This window comes from Mastigoproctus giganteus, chromosome 12, assembly GCF_048544385.1.
Source record: "Mastigoproctus giganteus isolate SK-2022 chromosome 12, ASM4854438v1, whole genome shotgun sequence".
Lineage (NCBI taxonomy): Eukaryota > Metazoa > Arthropoda > Arachnida > Uropygi > Thelyphonidae > Mastigoproctus > Mastigoproctus giganteus.
In genome coordinates this window covers 92,418,055-92,435,896 of record NC_143586.1, presented here as the reverse complement: position 1 = coordinate 92,435,896, position 17,842 = coordinate 92,418,055, and the positions used below count along the sequence as shown (strand labels likewise).

At 34.8% G+C, this 17,842-nt stretch overlaps 1 long non-coding RNA gene across 1 annotated transcript in view; it reads right to left on the bottom strand.

The window, feature by feature from the left end:
- The window catches only part of LOC150077277 (uncharacterized), a 69,804-nt gene extending 52,728 nt beyond the window's left edge, over positions 1 to 17,076 (bottom strand). Inside the window, exon 1 of the long non-coding RNA XR_016547689.1 lies at positions 16,973 to 17,076. This is a non-coding gene — a long non-coding RNA (uncharacterized LOC150077277). The remainder of the gene's footprint in view (positions 1 to 16,972) is intronic.
- Between the last annotated feature and the right edge of the window lie 766 nt (positions 17,077 to 17,842).

The following is a 17,842-nucleotide window of genomic DNA, read 5'->3' as shown; positions in this document are numbered from 1 at the left end:
CATATTGCTCCGGGATACGCGGTGGTCATTCCTTGACCTTTTCGCATCCTCCGTATTTGGTGGTGACGGGCTCGAACCCCGGTCTAATCAAGAAGCATGTGCTACGCACTGCTACTCCTTCCCACCTGGCTACGGAGGCGCCTTCTGTAGTTGTAATTGTCTAGCTATTATTTAAAACTCATACCAAATATGATTCTTTATTGGGCATTAGTTTCTACCACTCTTTGTAAGAATATCTTTCATAGAAGAGATCTTTATACATAAACAATTGTTTATACATAAACAATCTCTTCTATTTTATCTTTTATATAAGGTATATTTATATATAAAAGATCTCTTCTGTTATATCTTCTTTTGAGCCTTCAACTGGGCTGTATATATAGACAAATTTCATTGCCCAACTTTTCATTTAAATTTCACTCATGTTACCAGATAATGCTTCCAGTCAATTAAAATTTCCAAACTGGTTCTAAAAGCTTTGTTGCTGCTTCTTTGTACTGTAGCCTTACATCCAGAATAAAGTAATTTATGCTTTATGTTCAGCTGCTGATCTCCACTATTCATCATCTTAGTTTCTGTGATACCCACCATTATTATTACCAGTAGCAAATAATGTAAGAAAGCAAGCATACACAACATCAGCAAAAAAAAATAATAAATAATTCACCTGTCTGTCCTCTCTATCTAGTTCTTCCTTGAATTTATTCAAATTATCCACCTCTACAACATCAGATGGGAATTTGTTCCAATAATCAACCACCTTCTGGCTGAAGGCATATGGACATCTGACCTGCAACCATCCTTTCTTAATTTGAATTTATGTCCCTGTAATTTGAGCAAGAGGAAGGATTCCATTAGGTCAATTCATTCAAGGCCTTAAACATCTCAATCAGATCTCTTGCACATGTCTATTCTGTGGATGCTGCAATTTGCATAACTGAAGCCTTTCCTGGTAAGATTACCCTCTTTCTATGCTCACAATTCTTGTTGCTCTTCTCTGCACCCATTGCAACAGATCCACACCCTTCCTAAAATGGCTTCCAGACCTGCATGTCACATTCAAGATGTGGCCTAACCATTGTCCTATACAATGGGATAACGACCTCCTTAAACTTGCTGCAAACAATTCCTGTAAATCATTGACAAAACCCCATGAATTTTCATGTCCTGACAGCCATGTACATTGCTCAGAGAACTTCTCATTGCACAATTACCATATCTTTTTCATTTTCCCCTATTCTGAATGTAGTATTATACAATGCTATGTTAATCTGGGTTTACTGCTATGCATATGAAATACTTTTCATTTGTCAAAATTAAACTTCGATTGCCTCAGCCCATCTCAATCACTGTGATTAATTAATATGCCAACCTTTGTAACATCTACAAACTTAGATATTAAGCCTGATATGCAATCATCAATATCAATAATAAATGCAGAAAACAACAGTACGGAACACTGGGGGCCTCCACTGATAATATTACTTCAAGAAGAGCAGTGGCCATTTAAATACTATCTTCTCCCACTTAACCATCCCATCATCCATAGCAGAAACTTGCACTTAATATCACACTTCTACAATTTGCATTGCAATCTTTCATGTGCAACAGTATCAAAAGCATTTTTTTAATCTAAGTATATGATGTGCAAATTATTTTTTGCATCCAGTTTCTTTATCACTTTGTCATAATATCCAATCAGATTGCTCAGACAAGGTTGCCCTTAAAAAATTCATGATGTAACTGCAGTAAAAATGCATTCCTGTTTAGATGATTCCATTATTTTCCCTGCAACAGAAGTCAAGCTAAGAGTTCTGTAATCATTCATGTCTCCCTTTGATTGTCCTTTGTGAATTAGGAATATAGCCACTCCCCGACTTACGCAAGGGTTGCGTTCTGCGGAACTCTATTAAGTCGGAATTTCCCTAAATGCTTATGTAGCCCTCGCAAATTTGATTGAAGCAAAAAAGAAATGTTCGACAAACATGTAAATAGTATTATTTATTAAATTTTTTTTTATCTCATGCGCAGGAAAAATTACAAAGGTGTACAAAATTACAAAAATTTCGAAATTATAAAATTACAAAAAGAGAGAGGAGACAGGCATAATGTCAGAAAGTTTTACCTTTCGAGCTGGGCAGTGCCAAGCCATTTTTGTACCCGAGGCAAGAATGAAAATTTGTACCTTACTGTTAATGATGGCAACGCTGGCAATTATTTAATCTTTCTTTTGGCACCCCTTTCACTTTTATCCTGAAGCAAGAGCTTCGTTCGCCTCGCCCTCAGCATGGCTCTGTTTCGAACATAGTTGCCAGAATTAACTCTTCAGATGATAAGCAAGCTGCTGCAGAAGTCGAGGGCTGTGGAAATTTAGAAGGGTTTTTTCCAACACATCACAAAATTTCTCTGCAGCTGCAGAATTGGCACTGGCGATTTCACCGCATACTTTAATGTTTTGGAAACCAGCACGAATCTTGAACCTATTAAACCACCCATTGCTTGCCACGAACTTGGCTTGGGTTCGCCGTACTTATCCTTAATATCTTCATAAATATTTCTTGCTTTTGCTCAAATGACCATTGGATTCAAATTTTGAATCTGATTTTCCATCAATATTATTAATAGCTTTTCCATCTTCGATACAGCATCTGAACACTGTTTTGTGATCACTGTTTTTATCTTAAATGCGTTGATCCTTTAACATGTTCTTTTATATGAGCACTGTTCCTTAAAATAATATTCACTGTTGAAGCAGCGAGACCTAATTCCGTGCAATAAACGACAAAATTTATCCTGCTTCGTAATTCTTAATTAATCATCTTCATTCCTAAATTAATTTTGTTTCGTTTCCTAGCACTGCCAGCACCTGCACTTTTCATTGGTCCCTTTCTCTTCACCATTGTAATAAATAAATAGGAATGAAGAGAAGTTTCTGAAAATTTATTTGTATTTATGATTGAAGATTTCATTGAAGGGGAACTCATTTCACAATAATACCATAAAACCCACAGAATTCCAGTTATCGGTATTATAGCAAATGCAATAAGATCGAGTTTATTACCTGTTTATAATAGATTTCACTAACAGAAAAGCCCAATCAACTGGAAAGTGCAAATTGTTTTTATTGTTTTATGGTAGTGACCTCCAGAAATGTGTTTTAGAAAAATATCACAAAGGTGTTCAAAATTGATTCTTATAACGGAACATATGGAATGATGAAAGTGTAGTGCAATTCCATTATAAAAATGACCTTTTAGAGAGATAAATAGCTTAGTTATATAGCGAAAATTTCAACTTCCAAGGTCTTGGAACAAATTACCAAAAAAAAAAAAAAAAAAAAAAAATTGTGTTACTGGGTTCACATTACGACATTTTCATAATACCTCCATTTATTCCTACGGGATGCAAAATACATTTCCATGATTTTTTTAAGTTTGCACCGGCAGGCAAAAACTTACATAAAATCGAATTTCCATAAGTCGAGTATTACATAAGCTAGGGAGTGGCTGTACATTTGCACATCTACAGTCCATAGGGACCACCCCTGAATCCAAGATGTTCTCATAATCGTGGCTACAGGTTTGCTCACTTCTATTGCTGCTTCCTTTAATATAACTGGATAGATCCCATCTATACTAGGAGCCTCTTTTATGTTTTGCTTCAACTGTTTCTCCTCCAATTTCCCTTCAGTGGTCACAAAATCATTCAGCTCCTCATCAAAATTTCATTCACTCCTGGCAAATCCATCTCAAAAAAATTCCTCACATGTGAATGTTAATATAAAATAACCAGGTTCTCCACAAATACTATTTTACTCGGTTTACAGAGAATCCGAGTAAAATAATCAGGTTAGCATTACCATTAGTTGAAGCATACGATGCAAGAAAGCAAGCTTATGCAGCATCAGCCAAAAAAAAAAAAAAACCCTCCCATTTCACCCATCCATTCACTCCAAATTGCCTGTCTAGCTCAGCCTTAGAGTTATTTAAGCTATCAACTTCCAGAACAAGAGATACAAGTCTGTTCCAGTAATCAACTACCTGTTGATAAAAGGCAAATTTCTGCACATCTATTCTACAACCGTCTTTCCTCAATTTGAATCTATGCCCTCTCAGGTTCGTAATCTGAGCAAGAGGAAAGATCCCACCAGCACTGAGCTTGCTAAACCCATTCAAGGCCTTATACACCTCAATCAGATCACCTCGCAGGTGCCTAGTTTTCAAGTGCTGCAATTTGCAGAACTTAAGCCTTTCTTGGTAAGAGCACCCCTTTTTTCCCCTCACCAATCCCGAGCAGGTTCATCAATAGTTAATCCTTTGATATCATATCTAATGGACCAATGTGATTCAACCGCTTCCTTCTGCTGTTTTCATAAGTAAAGAAACCTTTGAAAGAAGCCTTTCCTTGAATTCTTTGCCAGAGACTTCTGGTAATCCACTTCAGCTTACTTACCTTCCTTTGTGGCGTGGCTTAATTGTAAACTAGTTTAAATCTGCTATAGTCATCTGCATCACCTTATTTATATACATTTCATACTTTTTCTTCACTGCCACTGCTCTCATCTGTTTATCTTATATCCCTTTAGGCTTATGCCTTGAACTGTAGCTCTTAGTTTATATAAAAGGCCTAGTGGCTTCTACAATAACATCCCTAAATTCCTCCCATTTAGAATTTGTAGTTAATAACTTCATCAATTGATCCCACTGCATAGAATTTAAAAACTGTCTGAGACTACTATCGTCACCTTTATGAAAGCAAAACTCCTACCCTTGCCTCTGACAGTAATACTCAATACTTAAGTCCAGTGCTATTTTTGGGATGGTACAGCATACCAACGGCTTTATTAACAGTGATGTGTGACATTTGGATGCAGTATACTTTGAAATTTGTAATATTCTGTAAATTTTTTTCACATGTTTACCTACTACTGTATTCAAATAAGCTTAAAGTTATTTAACTAAATTTGAATTTTTCACTGTCTATTATTATTATTAGCCATATGGCGCAAGGAAGCCCGTGGCTTATGCTGCCAGCCAAAAAAAAAAAAAAAAAAAACGAGTTACCCTGTGTGTGTGTGTGTGTGTGTGTGTGTGTGTGTGTGTGTGTGTGTGTGTGTGTGTGTGTGTGTGTGTGTGTGTGTGAGTGAGTGAGTGAGAGAGAGAGAGAGAGGGGGGGGTGGAGAAGTAGAAGGGAATCCAAGAAAGAGAACAATGATGATATCCTGCTCAGGACCATTAAGATATTTTCTATATAAAACTTTATAACCTAAAAAGTTTTAAAATTTAATTCTAAAAATTAAATTAAAAATTAATAAAAAGAATTCTAAATTACTGTCATACCTCTGTTTAACGATTTTTTTTTAAAAATTCCCCTTGGAAGTTACATTTAAAATAGTTTCAACTGAGTGAATAAAATTTTAATATAATGACCAGATTAGGACAAACTTAACTCGGTACGCACAGTTCGCATTTCTGGCCTTCAGGCAATTATTGCTACTGCACAAATTAAGAGAGCTAACGAGATTACCATTCTACAACTTAGTAGTACTCATAAAACCTATCCTACCACCTGTCCCCTTATGGAGAAGTCACGCTGGTCAACAGTGAGCAGATCAAGGGGTATTACCGATGCTGACAATGGGCTCTGGTCAACCATCTACCAACTTTTTGCCGTACAGGGGCCATATTAAAAAAAAAAAAAATTCATAATTAGATTTCTTTCGCGGGCTGCACTAAGTGATTTGAGAAAAATTAGTGTTACATTTTCCATATCTTGTTACATGTAAAAGTAAAACTGAAAATATTTGAAAATTTTATTAAGTACAATACACAATTATATTACTGAACAAAACATTTAATGAGAAAATTTTTTTGATAATTAACAAAATTTAAAATGCTGTTTTAGTTAACTTTCTGTGCAGGCCGTAGGTTGGACACCACTGTGAATCAACTGTAAGCACTTTATTCGAGAATTAAGAGAGAGTGTTTTTCTTTTACTCCGACAAATAATCATCTGTTGTTTTGCGGAACTGCATTATCCACATTTTTTCGTAAATTTTCCTTATCTCTGTTTATGTGGTCACAATAACTGAATATCTGAATGACACTGACATTTTGAGCAGTTTAAAAAAAAAAATAAATAAATAAAAAAAGAAAAAAATTCAAATTTAACAACTAGTTCAAATAACTAGTGACAATATCGATGACAACGAAGGTATTAAACCTTCAAGACATGAAATGTTGGCATTTGGTGAAAATGAAGTTAGAAAACTGTCAATTAGGTTACAGTTAAATGAAAGAGATTCAATTCGTGGATTTCGGGAATACCTAATTGATAAGACAGTTTTGGAAGAGTTGAAGTATTTGATGAACGCTCTGAGTATGATACCAATTTCATTGAGTGAATATGAATGAGGATTTTCACAAATGAATCCAACTGTCAGCCAAACCAGAGCTTCGTTGATATCAAAAACAATTTCTTCACTACTATTTCTTAAAATTGTAGGCCCACCGCTGACATGCTTCGATTCAGCAAAATATGTCGATTCATGGCTGCTTCGGAAACATCATTCAGCAACAGACACAAACAGTAAGAAAAGAAGTCGGCATAGTATGTCAGATGAGAACTTAATAAAAATTTGGAATATTCTACAAAAACTTTATTATGAAATTATTTTTACTTATTTTATTTATTTTTACTTATTACTTATTATTTTTTATCTTTTTATATTTTACTCACATTTTACTTATTTTTTATATACAGTCATACCTTGCTTTGTGTAGTTTTTTATTCTGCAGTTTCGCTATTGCGTGGTCAGGTATTTACTACCAAAATTTTAGATTTTAGATTGCGCGTCAGGTTTTGCTACATGCGCGATTTTTGTTTACAAAGTTTATCAAAAATAGAAATGAAGAGCAGATTTTGAAAATTTATTTATGTTTTTTATGTGATTGAAGATTTCATTGAAGGAGAAACACATTTCACCATAATAACGTAAAATCCCACAGAATTCCAGCTGTCAGTATTATTGCAAATGCAATAAGATCGAGTTTACTACCTGTTTATAATTAGATTGCACTAAAAGAAAAGCCCAATAAACTGGAAAATGCAAATTGTATTTATTGTTTTATGGTTGTGACCTCCAGAAATGTGCTTTAGAAAAATATCAGAAAGGCATTCAAAACTGATTCTTAAAACCAAACATAGCAATAAACGGTGGTGTGTTTGTCCAGTTATTTTTGAAACAACTTCCTCATTCGGGAACCCCCTTCATCAGTTATCCTATGTTAGCTGTTCAGACAGAATCTTTTTCTGGTTCGCGAACGTAGTGTTTTAATTGGTAAGCATTGCTTTTGCCAATTTAATATTTCTTGTCTATATAAAATGTGTGTTTAATTAGTGCCTAAAATGAAGAAAATTAAAAGTTCAGTTATCTGTTCCACATCATTGGCTGCAAAATGCACTACAAAAGTGAGAAAACCTTTAATAAAGAAAACTGAAAAATTACCTTTCTTTCTGGATAGAAGCTATTAATCAAAAGAGAATGCCTCTTAGTTCAGATATTATTCATGGCAAAGCTCTGCAATTTTTAATCGCTTACAAGAAGAAGCTGGTCCATCCAATGCAGACATCTTTCAGGCCAGTAAGGATTGGTTTGAAAATTTTAAAAAACATCAAAGTCTTCACAATCTAAAGTAATGGGTGAAGCAGCCAGTGTAGATATGGAAGCTGCTTCTTTGTATCTGAAAACTTTCAAGGATGTTATTGTGACTGAGGGCTATATAGCAAGTCAAGTGTTTAATGCTGATGAGACCGGCTTATTTTGGAAGTGTAGGCCAAGCTGAACATTCATTTCAAAAAAAGAGAAAACTGCCCCAGGTTTCAAAGCTGCAAAAGATAGGTTAACATTTCTGTTATGTGGCAATGCAGAGGGTGACTTTAAGTGTAAACAACTTCTAATTTATACGTTAGAAAATCCTCATGCTTTTAAAGGAATACTAAAAAGCTTCTTACCAGTTCACTGGAAATCGAGAAAAACTGGGTTGACAGCTAAAATCTTCAAGAATTGGTTTTTAAATTGCTTTTGCATCAAAACAAAAAGATATTGCTTTAAGAAGAACATAGCATTCAAAATCTTGCTCATTCTTGATAATGCACCCAGTCATCCTTCACATATGTCTGATCTGCACCCAAATGTGAAAGTTACCTTTTTTTCAAGCAAATACAAGTTCGGCAATTCAGCTGATGGACCAAGGTGTTATAGCTTCCTTTAAACTTTATTACTTAAGAAGATCTGTTTTACAATTGGTATAAGCTACTGATGGAATAGGCAGTCTTTCAATTCGAGATTATTGGCAGAATTATAACATTCTTGATGCTGTAAAAAATACTGAATTCGCATGGGGTGAAGTTAAGAACTCAATACTGAATGCAGTGTTGAAAAAGCTGTGGCCACAAAGCTGCATGAAAGAAACCACAGTCGAAATGACGGAGGTAGTTGAGATTGTGAGAATTGGCAAAATGTTTAGCGGAGAGGGATTTGAAGAACTGGAACCAGCAGATGTCACGGAAGTCCTTGAATTTCATAGAAAGCAATTATTAGTGGACGATATTTTTTCGCAATGTGAAGAAGATGACAAAAACGAAGAAGATGTACACAAAAATTTTTTGACTGAGAAGAGACTAGCTGAGTTTTTATACTTGCAAATCAGCTTAGCCCAGATGCTCTGGATATGGATCCTAATTTGGAGAGGAGTTTAAATTTTTGCTGAACTTTATCATTAGTTTTAGTTCCTTATGAAGAAATTTATAGAGAAAAATAGCATGCTTCTAAGCAAACAATTTTAACAAATTTTTTCAAAAAGTGCCAGATACTGTTGCAAGTTTATCACAGGAAAACAGCGACGAAGAAGCAATGAATTTAGATTAAAATTCTAGAGGTAAGTATTAGCTAGATTAATTTAATGGGCATGTTTCTAATTTTTTTTATTCCCTATGAAATGAAGACAATTTTTTTTTCAATTTAATTTTTTTTTTTGTGTGTGTGTACAGGTAGAACCCTCATTATGTCATATAAACTACATTTTGTATTGGGCGGATTTGGACTGCATGGTGTTTTCCCGGAATGTAACCCCTGTGCAAATGACTGTACTTAAATAATAAATTTATGCTTAATAAACTGTGTTAATATACTTAATTTGTTGCTCTTATTCCAAAAACATTACTAATAAAGTAACAATATTAGGGGAAAAAAATTTTAGAGTACTTTTCATATCCCTTTTATTTGAAATTTTTCCTGATAGCAAAGAATAAGTACTGGCACCTATTTTTTTTTTACAAAAAAAGCACTGCTTAAGTTAGTATAAATATTTGCATTTATACCAACTAAGATATACCTACCACCTAGAGGATCTTTTTATGTACAAATTCTTAATGGACGAAGGGTCACTGCTGACAATCAGACAGGAATACTGCTTCCTCTCAAACCTCTGTAACATGCTGCTATTGAAAACAGTCATCCTAAAAATCCACAAAAGTCTTGCTTATGTGTAAGTGACCAACTCAAGTTTTAGCCAATATCTGAAAAATTAAAATCCCCATTACAAGACATTCTTGATTTGCTGGTCCACTATTTCTCTGTATAGCTGTTTGGTATACTCATCACAGCCGTTAGGCTTATAACACACTCCTACTCTCAGTTTCATTTTCCTACTGCTTATGTCACAAGAATTGACTCAACATTGCTTTGGCCACCCATATCCACTGAGTGCACTGCCTTAGTTTTAATATGCTTAAGAGACCTAAGAGCATAAACCCTCCCCCTTCTGTTCTGTCTGTCCTTCCTGTACACATTGTACTCTCCATATTCAAATTCTGAGTCCCTTGTATCTGAGTGACTATGTCTCTGATATCCCCACACAGTTTGAGTGACTATGTCTCTGATGCAACCACAATGGTTGCGTTTGATGATGTCATTAGAACTTCAAATTCTTCTAATTTATTTACTATGATCTTAGAAGTAATGTACAGGCAAGAATTCCTGCAACTGTTTTTAATCTTAGTAACCCTCACCCATCATGTGTTAGCTTGTTCAATGAGGACCAACTAAAGATGTTACCAACAACAAATTCTAAATGGGAAGTATTCAGGGAAATAATCAAAGAAGCAACTAGGCTTTTCCTACCAATTAAGAAATACAGTTCAAGGCTTAGACCTAAATGGATGTCAGATGAACTACTGAGACATGTGGTAGAGAAGAAAAATGCATGGGATGCATATAAATTATCAGGTGTTACAGAAGCCTATGGTCGATATAAGCTAGTCTGCAATCAAGTTACAAAGGAGGTTAGGCAAGTCAAGGCAGATTATGAGAAGAAACGCAGCAAAGACTTCTTTACACTTACTTAAAATAGAAAGAAGGGGTTGAATCACATTGATCCACTTGATGTCAATGGTTTAACTGTTGATGATCTTGCTCAGGTTGCTGACAGGCTGAATAGGTATTTTGTATCTACATTCACACAAGATGAATTCTTTAATGAGAGGGATGCCAGACTTTTATCGAACTGTAACAGGGAGCTAAATGAGTTTGTTATAAGTGCAAATTGCTATAGTTACTTAAAATTGTTTTTTGACAGGAAAGTGGAAGAGAAATTATTGAAGTTAAACACAAAAAAGGCACCTGCAGTGGATGGGATCTATCCAATTATATTAAAAAAGGAGGCAGCAAAGGATCCCTTTGATCCCCTTTGTGATTCCCAATTCACAAAGGGGGATCAAAGGGTGACATGAGTAATTAGAGACCTGTTAGCTGGAGTCACTGGTTAAAGAAGCAATGCAGGACCATCTAGACAAGACAGGAGTGCAGTTATAATTCAGTCATAGCATAAGTTTGTTAAGGGGAGATCTTGTCTGTCCAATTTGATTGGTCAGCCAAGCAGTGCAGACAGGCTGCCAAGCACAGCTCATGGAGTTTTGTCAATGATACTCAGGAAGTTTTCTAGCAGGGATAACAAAGAGTATCACTGTGCACCTTGTTATCCCTGCTAGAAAAATTGTAAATTGTATATAATGTGGCCTGACCATTGCCTTATACAATGGTCAGGACACATCTTGAGTAATGCATATAGTTGTTCTGGAGGCTTCAATTTAGGAAGGATGTAGAGCTGTTGGAACAGGTACAGAGAAGAGCAACACGACTGGTGAGGGGAACCAAGGTGGGCTCTTACCAAGAAAGACTTCAGTTCTAAAAATTGCACCACCTAGAGACTAGGCACTTGTAAGATGATTTGATTGAGGTTTTTAAAGGGTTGAGCAAACTCAATGCTGATGGGATCCTTCCTGTTGCTCAGACCAAGCACATGAGGGTACATAAAATCAAACTCAGGAAGGATGGTTGCAGAATAGATGTGCAGAAGTTTTCCTTCAGCTAATGGGTGGTTGAGTGGTGGAACAATCTTCCAGCCATTGTTATGGAAGTGGATAGTTTGAATAAATTCAAGACAGAATTAGACAAACTATTGGAGAGGATGGATAGGTGAAATGGATTTTTTTTTTTTTTTTTTTTTTGCTGGTATTGTATAAGCTTGCTTTCTTGCATCATTTGCCACTATTAAGACTAATACTAACTTGCAACTTTTTCTCAGCATTGTTCTGTACTTGTTATCAGATCTCTGAATATTATTAGTGCCAATGTATAATAATATCAATATTGACGAGAAGTATCTCTTCAACTCGTTGGATTTTCTCTATTCTTTCTCAAATGAGAAGGATTCTGTATCCCATTATCAGCTCTGTCCCCACATAATCAGCTCTGTTTACCTCCATAATCAGCCTTTTGCTCATCTTACTTCATCAGTGGCCTTGTTACATATTCTCTTATATTGAGGGTTTAGTGTCAAACAACGTTAACTACAAAATAGCAATTTTTGTTTTGAGACAACTTTAATTTTACTTTATACAAATAATAATGCATATCATGTCATAGAAAAATGTACTTACAACCTAAGTTAGCTTAGGCTGTAAGTACATTTCCAGTAAATCAAGAAAATGTCAAATGACTTTTTTTTGGTTAATTACAAAAACTTCAACTACAAAATGATTTTGTAGTTAATGTTGTTTGACACTAAACCCTTGATATTGCCCACACAAATCAGAATCGCATAATTTTCAGTAACTGCCCATGCTCAATCAAACTCTTAACCTCACCCATCATCCATTTTGGCATTTTATGTTTATGAAATTTGACACTGGTAGGAATACGTTTGTAGCTTCAAGGATAAATCCTTCAACATTTCTCACAGTGTATTTGTAATCAACACCATACAGGATTCACTCCAGTTAACCACGTCCAAGAAATATCTCATTCCATTATAGTCCCCATTTCTGAAACTGAATCTCTCCCCTTTACCTTTGACCACATAGGTTTCTTTAGATGCAATCCATTTTATGGTATTGTGTATTATTTATTTAAATAGATAGTATGAATCAGAGCTGTAATACTCAATACGTTCTACGTTGATATTAATATTCGTAAAATAATAAGAGGAGTTTACCTCAATATAGTATGTAGAACACTTCCGTATCATACACTCCAGAAATTAAAATGGAAAAAACGAAAAAAAATCGACAACTTACCGGTACATTAGAATAAAATATAAATAATTAAATAATTAAAAACCAATTTAACACAATTCAAATCAATTTAAAACAATTAAAAATCAATTTAACAAAAATATTCAACACTTTTTGACATACGGTCGAAAAGAGTTGTCAGCTTAAGGAAGGAAAATCATTTTGAATATTTTCGTTAGATTCTTTTTAATTGCGTTAAATTGATTTGAATTGTGTTAAATTGGTTTTTAATTATTTATATTTTACTCTAATGTACCGGTAAGTTGTCAATTTTTTCATTTTTTCCGTTTTAATTTCAGGAGTGTATCATACGGAAGTGTTCTACGTACTATATGGAGGTAAACTCCTCTTATTATTTTATGATTATTTATTTAAGTATATGCAGTTCAATCTAGGTTCTTTAAACTTAAAGAAAATGACAATTATCGCTCCTCCCTCCCAAAGATTATGGGAGCAGGTCTAATAGGTGGTGAGAGGGAAACAATTTGTTTATGCTGTACCCTAATAGTTCCAAAACTTTTGTCACTCAAGCCACACTTGGAATTAAAAGACACTCTTTTCACAGCAAACCTAAGGAATGATTTCCATTAAACTCAATGAAATTTTTTAAATCTTGTGGCACACTTGAAGATTGTCCTGGAACACCAAGTTTGCAAGATGCATAGTATGCAAACCAGTGCAGTCTACCCTGTCAATCTCACTCACACACACACACACACACACACACACACACACACACACACACACACACACACACACACACACACACACACACACACACAGTTGCATGTGAACATGCTACTGCTAACTCTACAGATTTTCATGTTTTTGACTAATTTTTACGTTTTTTCTCATAGTGCTTTGAAGATAATCATGTTTTTGAGTATTATATGAATGTGTGGCCTAGGAGGATCAGGGCTGGATTTTGGTGTTCATAGGCCCTAGGCACTTTTATTCCAAAATGTGCTAAAAAAAGGAAGTAAAATGTTTTTATCCCATTCTATTTTAACACATTGACTGCAAATCACATCATGCTTGGTGAAGCAACCATCACTTCGATTCTTCTAGTTCCGAGAACAGTCACTAGATAGTGTATGCGTATGGAATTGAAGCTCCTAGAGCAGATTGCATATGTTTTCTCAGCTCATTTTTCGTTAGTTACGAAAAGAGTGAACTGTTTTTTTTTTTTTTTTTAATTTTTCCCTTCCTTCATAGGCCCTAGGCACTGTGCTTATGGTGCCTAATGGGAAATGCAGCCCTGAGGAGGATAGTTCACATTTTGTGTGCATATCACATTCCATCATCTTGTTCTTTTTTTTTTTTTGTAAATTCTTATTGTGTTTCCAACCTTATCATTACTTTTTATGTTGCATAAATTTGAAAATAAAGTTAACAAAGAGCGTCACTTGCCAATTAAGTAGTTCTATGATACTTTCTAGCCAACTGGAAATTGAGAAATTAGCTAACCTGATGAGTTGGAAATGTCCCTTCACTAGTGTAAAGATGACTGGAATTATATCCTCACCATGATTCTGGGATCTGTGCAAGTGCACGTATCACCTCCTGATCAACTTCATTGGTTAAAAATCTGCACGGATTTTTAACCTCTTGCAAATATGTTAAAAATCTATAACAGGTTCATCCTGGTGAAAGTTTATCCCATCAATTTCAACTGTGAAATTAATCTCAAGAGGATAGCAACTGATACTTGCTACAGAACAATTGCTGGATATTTACAAAAATTTGTGAGTGTAACACCATATTTGCATACCATTTCTTATTTTCATGGATGAAACTAATAATTTGTTCATCCCAACAATATCCATTGAAAGCCTCACAATTTTTCTATATTCTGAATTAAAGATCTTGCCCTCTGTGGCTTTCTTGGACTGTCTGGCTGAGCAAGTGATATTATAAAACTATAACTACACATCCATTAGATTGTGATCATAAAAAACAGTAATCTACAATAGACTATTGACTGAAAGCAACCTTTCAGTTATTAGAATTTAATATAATAAAGCGATAAAATGACATACAGTAGCTTTGTGTCTAACTATTTGTGCTCAACAACAAATCTTTAATTACTAAATTCCACTCTATTTATGTTGTATTTAATTTTTTATTAATCAATATAAGTAAATTTTAATTCTCTGACAAACTGCTGTGATGTCGAATTTGTAGTTTTCTGTATATATATATATGCAAATAAAATTTTATTTATTTAACTATGCCCTTTCACAGATTTTATTGGCATATGCTGAAGTTCTAATAAGTCTGATTTTTGTCTGGTGCACATTTCATAAAAAACCACTTCTTGTTTTCTGTGGAACTGCAGCCATGCTAGCTATGGTTTTGCCAAATGTGGTACTTTTAAAGAACATATCTCTACATTTGGCAAGGAATTACTGTACAGGAAAATGTCTTTTTTTATGTGAACATGAAACAGATATGGAAGTGCCATTTTTTTTATTATCTTCTCCAATATCCATTGCAGAAGAAGCATATCAATATGGGCAAAGGATGTGATCCGACAGACTTTGAAAAGAGATGTCAGGTACCAGTTGAAGAGTGGCAGTATTATGAAAATTATGAATCTTGTGGACTGTTCATGGAGTACTATAGTTAAGGTGCTCCAAGAGTGGACAGAGCAGCAGTCATTGGGCCAAAGGTAGTCCATGCCTTGTGCAAGCTGATAGACAGAAAACAGTAGGATGGCTGAGGAGGATTTTAACCAGGAGATGATCAGTGGTGTTACCCCAAGACCACGATCCAATAAACCCTGCTCTGTATGGGCCTCCAGAGTAGGTTTCCAGTCAAGGTGCCCTTTATGGTCACCCATCATCAACAATGCCTAAATTTTTTGAAAAAAAGAGCCTTTTCTGAAGAACTACATTTCCTGCTATTCCACATGGATGGTAGAAGGGGGGGGCGACAAACTGCAGAGAGGAATCACTCCAAGGTTCTGGTCCAATAGAAACAGGCAGGTTGCAGTAGTGTTTTGGTATGGGGAATGTTTTCCTGGGAATCTCTTAGAGCCCTCATACCCCTAGACTGCATTCTGAATGCTAAAAACTACCTATCCACTGTGGCTGAACAGAACACCCTTTCATGGTGACTGTCTCCATGGATGGCATAGCTATGTTCCACCAGGATAATGTGCCCTGCCACATTGCTGGTATTGTTACAGATTAGCTAGCTGGACACAAAAGAAACTTCCATGGAAGTTGAATTCAGTGGATATGAATCCCATAGAAAAACAATTACATGGATCAACAGATCCAGCATTTGGATCTTCCACCACAGACTATTACAGATCTACAGATTGCAATTCTGGAGACATGGTACAACATACCTCCTGAAACATTCAGCCGCCTTATAGATTTTATGCCATGCTGTGTGGTGGTAAAAGGAGAACATACCCACTATTTGCTGGTGTTCATAATGTTTTTACTGGAGAGTGTATATCAAGCAAGCAAGCAGAAAGTCAAAAAATATGGCTGTTGATCAAATGATTAATTTTATTATATAAATGAAAAACATTATATTATTATTATTAAATTAAACTTAGGAAACATTTGAACCACAAAATAAATACAGAAAATTAATTAATGCTGCTAATAAGGTTATAGTTAAGGCAAGGTGCTATTCTGTTGCTATAAACTTAACTACCACTATATCAAACAAAAATAAATAAATATATAAAAAAAATAAACACAAAAAGTACAATTAATAGAAAAGAAAAGAGAATGACCAACCTTTAGAGGAGTGAATACACGGCTCCCAAAGTAGCTGTTCACTAGGAAATAAATTTTCTAGAAAATGTAAAATAAATAAGGAAACAGAAGGAAAAAAATGCAGATTTAGTCTGTCTAAATCTGCATTTTGTTTCTTATATTTCCTTATTTATGCTACAGAGGGTAGTGGCCATAGCATATTTTATGTTTAATTGGTTTATTATTTCTCTTAATGTCTGGGGCATATTGGGACACCCACTGATATTTGGCTGAGAAAGCAATCAGCAATTGAAATATGACCCCTTTTCGGAGTTCTAAAGTACTGGTGTCCCTTGAAAAGGTGGTACTTGTGGGCCCTGTTTCTTTTTTATTATTAATTTTATTTTTATGTTTACTTTATATATATTTATTTCTATTTTGATATAGAGGTGATTAGGTTCATAGGAGCAGATATTAATTAATTTGCTGTATTTATTTTGTGGTTCAAGTGTTTCCTAAGTTTACTTTAATGATGTTAATTTTTTACAAAAAAACATCTCTAATATTATATTCATTTTGCAATTTATAATAATAACAGTATAAATCATAGCAATAATACTTACTTGTGCAAGGGCAGATGAAAATGCATCACAAAGGGATGTCAAAGTTTCACACAAGATAGATAATATTATTTCATTTGTGTAATTTTCATTTGAAGAACTGACACTTGCTACAGCTGCTATATCTGAAGAACTTGGTGACTCCATTCCAGGAACGTCATTCTTGTCTTTGAGATGTTTTTCATTTACATATTCCAACATTTTCTTCAGACAAAGCAGGAAATGAGTATCTAGGAAATTACACAGAATTCTCAATAACCTAAGTTGAATTTTTAAGCAAATAAATTTGTTTGTGTGTTGTGTTGCATTATATGCATCACAACACACAAACAAACAGGTGTTTCATTTTTAAACTTAGATCATTTATCTGAGACAGTCAGGGTCTGACCTATTTCAGATAAATGATATTTCCAGATATTGGATATTTTAACCCCTACTTTGCATGTTATTAGTTCCAACCTCCCCCATATGGAACACTTTCACAATGACAGGAATAAATGATGATTCAAATGAAATCAAGTTAAAAAATATTTTATTTGGCACAAGAAACTGTACAAATCATCCTGTGACATAAATAGAGAGAAACCTTCCTCAACAGAGATCTCTCAAAGGGACACCTCTTGTTGCAGACACTCAGGCTTGGGTCCTCAACAGAAGTATTAGAAATCACATTAGATGATCTCTAACATGGATGCAGACACTAATAGGTGTCCTTTTGGTATTTTCAACCTCCCCAGATGGAACACTTTCAAGTATGATTAACATGCACATGTATTTTTTTTGGTTGACATGTGCAATGAAGGCAAGTGAAGGTCTAAGTCTCATTACAGTAATACTAATTAGACTTGTGATGGCCATGGATTACTAAAGGAA